The sequence below is a fragment of the Dendropsophus ebraccatus genome, chromosome 2 (genome assembly GCF_027789765.1).
Source record: "Dendropsophus ebraccatus isolate aDenEbr1 chromosome 2, aDenEbr1.pat, whole genome shotgun sequence".
In the NCBI taxonomy this organism is placed as follows: domain Eukaryota; kingdom Metazoa; phylum Chordata; class Amphibia; order Anura; family Hylidae; genus Dendropsophus; species Dendropsophus ebraccatus.
Genome location: NC_091455.1, coordinates 119,171,809 through 119,182,738, shown reverse-complemented (window position 1 = coordinate 119,182,738; position 10,930 = coordinate 119,171,809). Strand labels below are relative to the sequence as shown.

General features: G+C 44.3%; 1 protein-coding gene across 2 annotated transcripts in view; it reads left to right on the top strand.

The window, feature by feature from the left end:
- The first annotated feature begins 4,522 nt into the window (after nucleotides 1-4,522).
- Nucleotides 4,523-10,930, top strand: part of LOC138783461 (uncharacterized) — an 82,469-nt gene continuing 76,061 nt past the window's right edge. Inside the window, exon 1 of one of the 2 annotated variants that reach the window (XM_069958179.1) lies at nucleotides 4,523-4,733. The gene's annotated coding sequence lies outside the window, so the exon portion shown is untranslated. Of the gene's footprint in view, nucleotides 4,734-4,840; nucleotides 5,099-10,930 lie in introns of those variants that run through there. The other variant, XM_069958180.1, reaches the window with a different exon arrangement.

Sequence of the window (10,930 nt, the reverse complement as noted above, 5' to 3'; positions counted from 1 at the left end):
CCTCTCTGTGTGTTATTAGTGTGAGATCAATTTTATTTTTAAATCATAATTTTGTGTTTTCACTTTGATGCCCATTTTTATGCCAACTGTGGGGTCCTTTTGGCCATTTTTATCACCAATCTCCTTAGGGCACCTCACTTACGGTAGGTTATGAATATTATCAATTTTCTGTAAGAATAATAGCTAAAACAGGAAAAAGAAAAATCCTCTGAATAAGAAACTGCCGAATAAGAAACCAACTTCAGCCCCGAATAAGAAACTGTCCGAATAAGAAACCAACTTCAGCCTCGAGACATTGTCCCAGCTGAACAGGTCGCTGATGAAATTGCCCCAGCTCAGTGGGTTGATAAAGGGTTCAATCAAGATGACCGGGTGTCTGGTGGGAAGACAGGCCACCAGAATTGGAACCACATAGCACAAGAGGTTGCCAAAAATGGCAAGACCCATGTCAATCCTCTTCTCTCTATCCATGGACTGACGAAAATCAGAAACACTAGAAATAAACTGGCAGTATACGCAGGCAGAAAGCACAGGTAGTACAGACAGTGTGATTGCTTGTGAGACCTAAAAACAGAGAGTCTCGGGCTCTGCACCTTCTTTTCTAGGGCCCTGGGATGACTTCACCAATAATGTCACTTGATATCACTTCTTGTCGTGTTCTGATGTGATGCCATGAGCATGCCCTGACATGTTGCCATGCAACAGTGCAGAAATCTTGCCACAATCCCCCTTGCCTGCAAATGAAGTGAAAACCAACTGTCAGTACTAATGAGACAGATCATGTGACTGTGATTGAACTGAGCATGTGCGACACAAGAAAGAGGATGCCTGGTGGGCTGTCACCTAGGGTATCGGGTTATGAAACTAAGCAGCACATGGGGGATTACAGAGTCTATATCTCTGAAACAATACATTTTAAGTAATGCTTGTACATTGTAAATATGTTTCATTTAACATAATGCATCACTATAGACATGATTTTGACAAAACTCCTTTCAGGCTGCGTTCACACTACGTATATTTCAGTCAGTATTGCAACCAAAACCAGGAGTGGATTAAAAACACAGAAAGGATCTGTTCACACAATGTTGAAATTGAGTGGATGGCCGCCATATAACAGTAAATAACTGCCATTATTTCAATATAACAGCCGTTGTTTTAAAATAACAGCAAATATTTGCCATTAAATGGCAGCCATCCATTCAATTTCACCATTGTGTGAACAGATCCTTTCTGTGTTTTTAATCCACTCCTGGTTTTGGTTGCAATACTGACTGAAATATACATATACTGACTGAAATATACGTAGTGTGAACTCAGCCTAAATGAGTGAAGAGTGATCTCTAATGCTAATCAGTGATCAGTGACAGTGAACACACTCAAATTATATTATAGGTCAGGAAGGGTTAGATATCTGTGTAAGGGCTTGTATTTTTTTAAAGGAGTAAACCCATCAGGGGGAGGAGGCGGTGATCCCACAACTGCTATAAGCCACTCCCCGCGCCCCCCCCCCCCCCTTCGTCTACTACCCATGTGGCCAGAGACATAGCTATTGTCTCATGGGCCTTGGTTCAATGTCCCCTGCTGTTCCCCCCATATAGTACTAATGTCCCCCTGCTGTGCCCTTATATAGTAATAATGCCCCCTGCGGTGCCCCAATATAGTAATAATGCCCCCTGCTGTGCCCTCTATATAGTAATAATGCCCCCTGCTGTGCCCCATATAATAATGATGCTCCCTGCTGTGCCCCCATATAGTAATACCTCCTGCTGTACCCTCCATATAGTAATAATGCTCCCTACTGTGCCCTTCAATATAGTAATAATGCCCACTGCTTCTGACTGATATACACTAATTTAACAGGACACAATAGCACAGCATACCGCACTACTGAGTCCAGGTTAATTAGCATATATCAATGCAGAGTGGCCCAAACAATCTCTAGCTGACTACATTATGGCAAGTGAAGTAAATGGGGCCTTCTGCACTACACCACGCTATATGCATATCTTTGGTAGTGGCATGCTGAAAGTGTACCTGTCATTATAAAAAAAACAACAACATTTGACATGTCATAGAGACACCATAGAAACAACATCATAGAGACATGTCAAAAGTTTTTTATTCATGACAGGTACATTTAAAGGATAGCTCTGATGTGGATGGGCTGCTCTCACGTGTCTATGGTGTATGAGGGATACATAATACACACTTCCCTCTCTTCTCTGGCTGCATCTGTCTCCTTATCTGCAGCTTTTATTACAGCAAGTCAGACTCAACCCTTTGACTGCTTTCCTCCAGATGCTTATGTTAGATTAGCAGCAGAAGAGCAGTAGAAGGGTTAAACCTGCTGTAATAAATAAAGTTACAGATAAGAAGACAGGAACAGCTTGCCAGGCCCCCTGACTGGCGGCCAAGGCCATGGCTGTGACCTCTGCGATAGCTGTAGCTACACTACTGTGTGCCAAAACAGTCTCCAAACTGCATGAGCTTGCTCTGTCCTATTCCTCCTCACTCATCCTCCTTGGCCCCTCCCCCTCCATAGGTTATAATGGACACAGCAGAACCCGTATTTACTTTGCTTCCCTGCAATGTAAATGCCTGATAATGAGCAGATAAAAAGTGAGAGAGGGGGGGGGGGGAGGCTGAAAAACAGCTTTTTGAGTACAGAAGAAAACTTAAACTTAATAAAACCTATTAGAGCTTATTAAAATTGGTTATTTCTGCATGACTGCATGTAAGGCTTTATACACACATTCCGTGTTTTATGGTATATACTGCTGGGAGTTGAGAATGTCTTTGAATATTCGCTGCACTGAAATGAAGCAGCTGCACAGAACCTTACACAGAATGTGATAATTCGCCCAATCGATCATTTAACGATTTTGAAGCAACAATTTGGTTTTTATAACGATCAGCATTTAGACAAATAAATCGTTAGAAAAATCGTAAGAAAATTCGTAAGAAAAATCGTTATTGCAATCGTTTTTAAGATCGCTTAAGCCCATCTTTTACATAGGGTGAATCTTTGAAAGACTGTTTACACGAAGCGATCTGCAAATTTTTAGCAAACTATGAACGACAATTTGTGAACATGTTGAAAGATCAAAATGAACGATTTTTCGCTCGTCGCTTGATCGTTTGCTGTGTTCACACAGAACGATTATCTCTCAAATACGATCGTTATCTCTACTGTACTGTCTTCATGGAAAAGACTTTCCTTCCAGACACATTTTTAACTTCTACATCATGACGTGCAAAATCTGAACATTCAATTGAAGCTGGACAACGTATTTCTGCCTTAGAAGATTGTCCCCCTCAGCCCTAAATCCGAAGATCTGACATCTGAGTCTACTGCCTTGCAGGCTTAGGGTACCTCCACACTACAGAATATCCACAGAGACTTCAATTGGATTCCACCAGGCGGCCTCCCCTTTAAGTTCCGTCCCTTTCATAGACTCATTGATATTTGCCAGCGGATTTGCCAGCGCCCTTCGCCTAAAAAATTGACATTTCGGCAAATATCCTTGAGGCTTTGTAACAGGCGGAACTTAGGCGCCCGACACCCCGGTGGAGCAGCCATTCCCTATGGGCATTGGACTCTCTGCTGGGGATTCTTTAGTGAGCGCACGCACGACTTCTGCTGGGGATTTCTCAGCTCTGGGACCAGCACTTAGAGGAAGGGGTAAGTATAAGGGGCTACACCCCGGCAGCTGGGGTGACAGGTCCCCTTTAAAGCGGAGGCTACGCGTCGGAATCCGATTTAAGTCTCTGCAGATGTTCCATAGTGTGCACGTACCCTAAAGCAGCTGCCATGGAAAACCGCCTTTGCAGGTGAAATGTCCAATTTATGGGACTACTTGCTGGAGTGGAGAAACCTGGCATGGGTCATCCTTCCTTGTCAAGGCCTTGGTGGTTGGCAACCTAGTCAACAAGGGGAAGAACAACAGAACAAATCATTAGAAGGAGGCAGGTTTGCTAAATGATTGTATTTAGGAAAAAAAATGTGCCCTACATTTTTAACTGTATTTGTTAAAATAGGAAAACCCTGTTATCCAGGTAACAGAAAAGGTCCTACCTGGTCTGCTCTACTCCCAATCTTGTCCGGTATATTTCTGAGATGAGATCAGTAACATTTCCTGCAGGTGAAGCCGTGCCAGCACATGATGTTCAATAGCTGCCTGATGTTAGGAATGACACAGTGACATTGGGCAGCTATTGGACCTTGCATGCAGGCAGGGTGGGGGGGGGGGGTGGAGCGCCTGAGAGTGGGACAGGTAGGACCTTTTCTGCTCATGGGATAACCTAAGTCTATTAGGAAATGGCATTTATTACAGACGTTAATGTACAGACCAAAAAAACTTACTGAAGGTTTGAATGAAGCCTTAGGAAACAATAAAAGCTTATGCAATGTTATTATGCCATCTAGTGGTCACTAGTAGGTACTGATCTCTGATCACTAATGCTTAGGATCATGTGGCCATATGGATACTTCCGGGAACTGGTCACATGTGAGTGCGTCGGCGTAGGAAATGGCTGGTTGTGATGACGTCATCAATCTGCTCCTGGATTAGGGAGGCTCTAGAGTTTCGGTTTCCTGGTTATCGAGAGTACGGAGCTGCAGACCTGTCCGTCCTGGTGGATGTTACCGTGAGAACACGGGCAGACGAGGAGGGAGCGCCTGGCTGTAAGGGGGCGCCTTGTCGGCTCCTGCACTGTGATATTGTGTTGCGGTATGTAGCCGTGCACTGGTTATTACTTGTGGATAGCATGCATCTAGCTGGGACTGTGTAGACATGGCGTTCGTATATAGTAACGTATAGTGAGCTGTTCTCTACATAGTAGAGGGAAATGCTGATTTATCACGAGGCAGTGATCTGTACATTGCCATCTTACTGAGCCAATCCTTACAGAGTGCCCTGGTGACTTCCTGCTCCCCCTGTACCCACTGGCACCATATATGTCACACAACCCCTTTATATAGTCTCCCTGTTAGACGGGGGCTACACAGTCACTGGTCACATGACAAGAACATCCCAGGCTTCCATTGGACCTCACCACAGTCAGAAGGGGCATCGGACGTGCTGTTTTTTTTGTAGTAAGTCACATGTGCGCTTTTAATATTGTAGAGCGGTGACTTGCCTGCAGTCTGACTGCAATTCTTGTGTTCCAGCCAAATCACGAATTTAAAGGGGTTGGCGACTTTTGCACTACTCTTGTCTCCGGATTGGGTGGGGTTTGAAACTCAGTTCCATTGAAGTAAATGGAGTTTAAGGGGAATGTACCATCAGGCCCGGGCTGAAGCACTGGAGGCAGGCTGACCCACTCCCCGCCCCTCTATGACGCGGCTCTATTAGAATCAAAGGAGCTGTATCATAGAGGGGTGGGGATTTCCTCCCACAGGGGGTGGGTCAGCCTACCTCCAGTGCTTCAGCCCGGGCCTGATGGTACAGTCACTTTAATGGGGAACTCCGCATAAGAAAAACTTGTTTTCTATTAAAAGTACATTAAAGTTATATAGATGTGTCTATACAATGTATTACCATATCTGTACGGTTCTGCCACACTGGTAGCTGATAGAAATCCAGGATGTGAAAAAAAAATGGCCTCTGTGCCAATTCACATTGTCTCCTGCTCCTTCTGCTCTCCCCCCCTAGGAGGCAAATCTTCCATGCCTCTGTCTCACGTGTGTGTTTGCTGAGATCAGGCTGATGATGCAGACAGGGGGCAGGGCGTGATGTCCCAGGAGGCTTGGATAGATAACCCAATCCCCTGAGTGTGGTTCACCATCTCTGACCGAACAGAAGCAGCTGCTGCTATAATTTTACTCATTGTAATGGGTGGGGACTGTGATGATCACATGAGGGAAAGCATTGCATTCTGGGAAATGCCAAACCAGGAAGAAAAGAAACAAAAAACAGAGCTAACCCCCCCCAAACAAACGGATTTTTGGTAGTTTCAAAACTGGGATAGACAGGAAAGTAATGCGTTATGCTTCTGCAGAAGTTTCATTTTTTTTTAACCTCTACCTGAAGTTCCCCTTTAACCCTTTAAGTACTGGGCCAATTTTAGTTTTTTCCTCCTTGTGTTTAAAAGGCCATAGCACTTGCATTTTTCCACCTAGAGACCCACATGAGCCCTTATTTTTTGCGTCACTAATTGAACTTTGCAATGACAGGCTGAATTTTTGCATAAAGTATACTGCAAAACCAGAAAAAAATTGTGGTGAAATTGAAAAAAAACCCAAAACGCATTCTTTTATTTGGGGGGACTGTGTTTTTACAACATTCGCCCTGGGGTAAAACTGACTTGTTATATATGTTCCTCAAGTCGTTACGATTACAACGATATGTAACATGTATAACTTTTCTTTTATCTGATGGCCGGTAAAAAATTCAAACCATTGTTAACAAATATATGTTCCTTAAAATCGCTCCATTCCCATGCTTATAGCGCTTTTATCTATGGCCTTTGGTCTATGGGGCTGTGTGTGGTGTCATTTTTTGCGCCATGATGTGTTCTTTCTATCGGTACCTTGATTGCACTTATACGACTTCTTGATCGCTTTTTATAAAAATTTTTCTGGATTTAAACGACCAAAAATGCGCAATTTTGCACTTTGGGATTTTATTGCGCTTACGCCGTTTACCGTACGAGATCAGGAATGTGATTAATTAATAGTTTGAGCGATTACGCACGCAGCGATAGTAAACATGTTTGTTTATTTATTTACCTTTATTTAAAACCTGGGAAAAGGGGGGTGATTCAGACTTTTATTAGGGGAGGGTTTTTTTTTTACTAATAACAATCCTTTTTTTTTTTTTACACATATACTAGAAGCCCCCCTGGGGGACTTCTAGTATATACACTTTGATCTCTCATTGAGATCTTTGCTGTATAGTTATACAGCAAAGATCAATGAGATCGGCACTTGTTTGCTTTCGGCTGCTGCATCCGAAAACAAACGAGTGCCGAGTCGGGGACGGCGCCATCTTGGAGAGGTCCCCGGCCGGCAGCAGTAACGGAGATCGCTCCGTCTCATGTCTGACAGCTGCATCTGATTACTGTATTAGCGGGCACAGCGATCGGACCGTGCCCGCTAATACCTGCGGTCCTGGGCTACAAGCGGCACCCGGGACCGCCGCGGTTCAGAGCGGGGTTGCCGCACTGCCCTGCTCTGAACACCTTTCGGGCGCATGACGTACCGGTACGTCATGCGTCCTTAAGAGGTTAATTGCAAACCAGGCCTGAAGTGGAGACAAGAGTGGGGCAAAAGTGGCAATGTTTTTGCAGTGCTGGATAACCCCTTTAACCTCTTGCCTCTGCAGCCTGTTTTGGCCTTAATGTCCGGGGCCTATTTTTTAAATCTGACCTGTCTCTCTTTATTTAGTTATAACTCTGCTTTGCTTTTAACTATCGCGGTTATTCGAAGATTGTTTTCTTATGACATATTTCTCTTTGTTTGTGGGGTTAACTGCCCGGGGGCAGTGCGGCTCCCCTCCACGCAGGGGCAGCGGGACGAGGCTGTGTGACACAGCCTTCTCCTGCTGCCCGATCGCCGCTAGGGACAACGGGGGGGAGGCGGGGACAGCATGACATTCCGGGAACATAATTTTGTGGCAAGGGGTTAAACTAGTCATGTAACACCTAGCAGTGATAGGACAACTGTGAGGTCATGTGACTTGTCTGAGAGTTGATGACTGGCAGTCAAAGCCACCTAACCAAACTATATATGTTAGAACCAGCGTAGCTCAATGATACGTTTGTGTCTGCAATGAATATATTGCAGTTATTGTACATGAATCTAAGGCTATTGTGAATGAGGATAATGGAAGCTGCTGCCAGACAGATCTGGTGGCAGCTTACCTCACCATAGTTCCTTATTCACGGATTAAAGGAGTCACTGCCGTTTAGCATCATTTAATTGTGTTATGCTGCGTTTACACCAGGGCTGTGGAGTCGGTAAGCCGCAGCTCCGACTCCAACTCCTGAATTTTATAAAGACCAACTCCGACTCCTGCTCCTTCATAAATGGCCAGTCATATACCAGGGTAGTCATTTATCACACTGGCTCAGCAGCTTCTCCCTAATGTCCCATGATCCTGGGGCGACTTCTGAGTGAATTAAAGAATACGGTATATAAAGCAGATTCTCCTGTGTGTGCAGTGGATGCAGCCAGTCTCCAGCCTCCATGTCCTGAACTACTCAAAACTAGACTAGATAGAGCAGGTAGTCTTTTCCTGCTGACAATCTTCTATGTTTCTAACTAAATATTTGCTTAAAGTGACTGTACCACCAGGCCCAGGCTGAAGCACTGGAGGCGGCCGACCCACCCTTAGTGTGAGGAAACACTAGCCCCTCTATGATAGGATTCCATTGATTCTAATGGAGTCACGTCATGGAGGGGCTGAGGTTTCTTCCCACTGGGGGTGGGTCGGCCCGCCTCCAGTGCTTCAGCCTGAGCCTGGTGGTACAGTCACTTTAAAGAAACACTGCTAACAATGCCAGATGCCTGTAATATAGATGTCAGCCATAGTGATATAGAGAGGGGTCACACATAGTGATATAGAAGGTCACTTTGGGGGCACGCAATAGCACGCACGCACACACACAGCCTGCTGCAGCTATAGCACAGACACAGCCTGCTGCAGCCATAGCACACAGACACACACACAATCGGCTTGCTGCAGCCATAGCACACATACACATAGCCTGCAGCCATAGTGCACACACATACACAGTTTACTGCAGCCATAGTGCACACATACGGTTTGCTGCAGCCATAGTGCACACACACACACAAACACACACACACACACACACACACACACACACAGCTGCAGCCATAGAACACTGAAGAAAAACACACAATCTTCTCCCAGAGAGAAAACACCACGTTGAGGACAGAGGTTACTGCTACGCTACTTATGTCTTCTCCTCCTTCTCTATATTACACAGGATATCTTCATATTACACTGCTGCTCATATACAGTCATCCAGCATCCAGGAAGAGAACTGCACATATCTCCCCCCACACAATGGACTTTTCCAGCTCAGAAACAAACTGCCAAATAGTGACAGACAACATCTCCCCGACCACCCTAATGTAATAGGGCCAGTGTCCTATAAGAATGTTGCTCATAATATATATTCATGAGCAAAACTTGTAAAATTCATATCTAAATTAAATTCTACATTTTTTTTAAGATTCTTTTTAAAGCTGGAGTCGGTACATTTTTCTTCTGACTCCAGCCAAAACTAGCTCTGACTCCAAGACTCCTACTCCACAGCCCTGGTTTACACGGAGCTATAATTCGCCCAATCGAAGAATTAACGACTTCGAAGTAACAATGTGTTTTTTAGAATGATCAGCATTTAGACAATATATTATTTGGAAAATTCGTTATTACAATCGTTTTAACATCGCTTAAACCTATCTCACACAGGGTGAATCGGTAAAAGACTGTTTACTTGAAGCGATTTGCGAATTTTTAGCGAATGACCAATGACTATTTGAGAACATGTTGAGAGATGAAAATGAACAATCGCCACTTGATCGTTCGCTGTGTTTTCACGAGCCGATTATAGCTCAAATACGATCGTTATGGCGAAAATTTGAGCGATAATCGTTCCATGTAAGCACACCATTGCTGCATCATTTTTTTTAATACGCTGCAGTACTGTTGCAGCACCTGCTTCTGGCTGGTTAGAGATGGTGGATCACCTAGGAGATTAGGGATCCAGCTAAGCCTCCTGGGACATCACGCCCTGCCCCCTGTCTGCATCATCAGCCTGTGCTCAGCAAACACACACAATGTAAGACAGAGGTATGGAATATTTGACTCCTTAGAGGGGATAGCAGAAGGAGCAGGAGATCATGTGGATTGGCACAGAGGCCATTTTCTTCACTTCCTGGATTTCTATCAGCTACCAGTTTGGCAGAACCACACAGATATGGTAATACATTGTATAGACACATCTATATAACTTTTAATAGAAAACAAGTTTTTCTTACCTGGAGTTCCCCTGGAGTTTTTCAGTACTTATCAGCTGCTGTATGTCCTGCAGGAAGTGATGTATTCTTTCCAGTCTGACACAGTGCTCACTGCTGCCACCTCTGTCCATGTCAGGAACTGTCCAGCGCAGTAGCAAATCCCTCACCTGCTCTCCAGACTGGAAAGAATACACCACTTCCTGCAGCACATACAGAGCAAAGGTCAATCAGGGTATATTTCTGTCAGTTTGTTGATACCAGTTTTATTACCTGCAACCACTTTGGGTTAGACTGGACTCTTGGGTTTGATGCGGGGCATTCCACAAAGCATTTTGTGTTCCTGCTTTCCATGCCTATTTGTATACAAACAACTGGGGACTCCTGCCTGGTTTCAACTGCTTCACCCCAGGGCACTTACATTTTCTGGAAGAAAAAAAATTGCATAAAAAAAATCCGTAAAAATGCTGGAAATAAGAACCTGGGCTGTTTGCCTGTGGTAAACTTTCTTCCTTACGTCTGTGGCCCATTACAGCTCAGTACTTATCTGCTATGCTATGACAAAGTGCTGGTGATCATCTCTAGTACACTACCGCAGATGGCATGTGGAAGGAGAAAGGGGTACTGATGTGCTGGGTTTACAAGGTGCCATGCGAGTAGAAAGGGTGAAAGCAGCACAACAGCGCTGCTTCTTTGGCGGCAACCTTAATCTACCTTTCATTGACTGCACAGCAGGAAAATAATTTAAAGGGGTTGTCCAGCGGAAAACTTTTTTTTTTTTTTTTTTTTTTTTTTATCAAATCAACTGATATCAGAAAGTTAGATTTATAATTTACTTCTTTTAAAAAAAATCTCCATACTCCAAGTCTTCCCATACTTATTAGCTACTGTATGTCCTGCATGAAGTGGTGTTTTATTTTCAGTCTGACACAGTGCTCT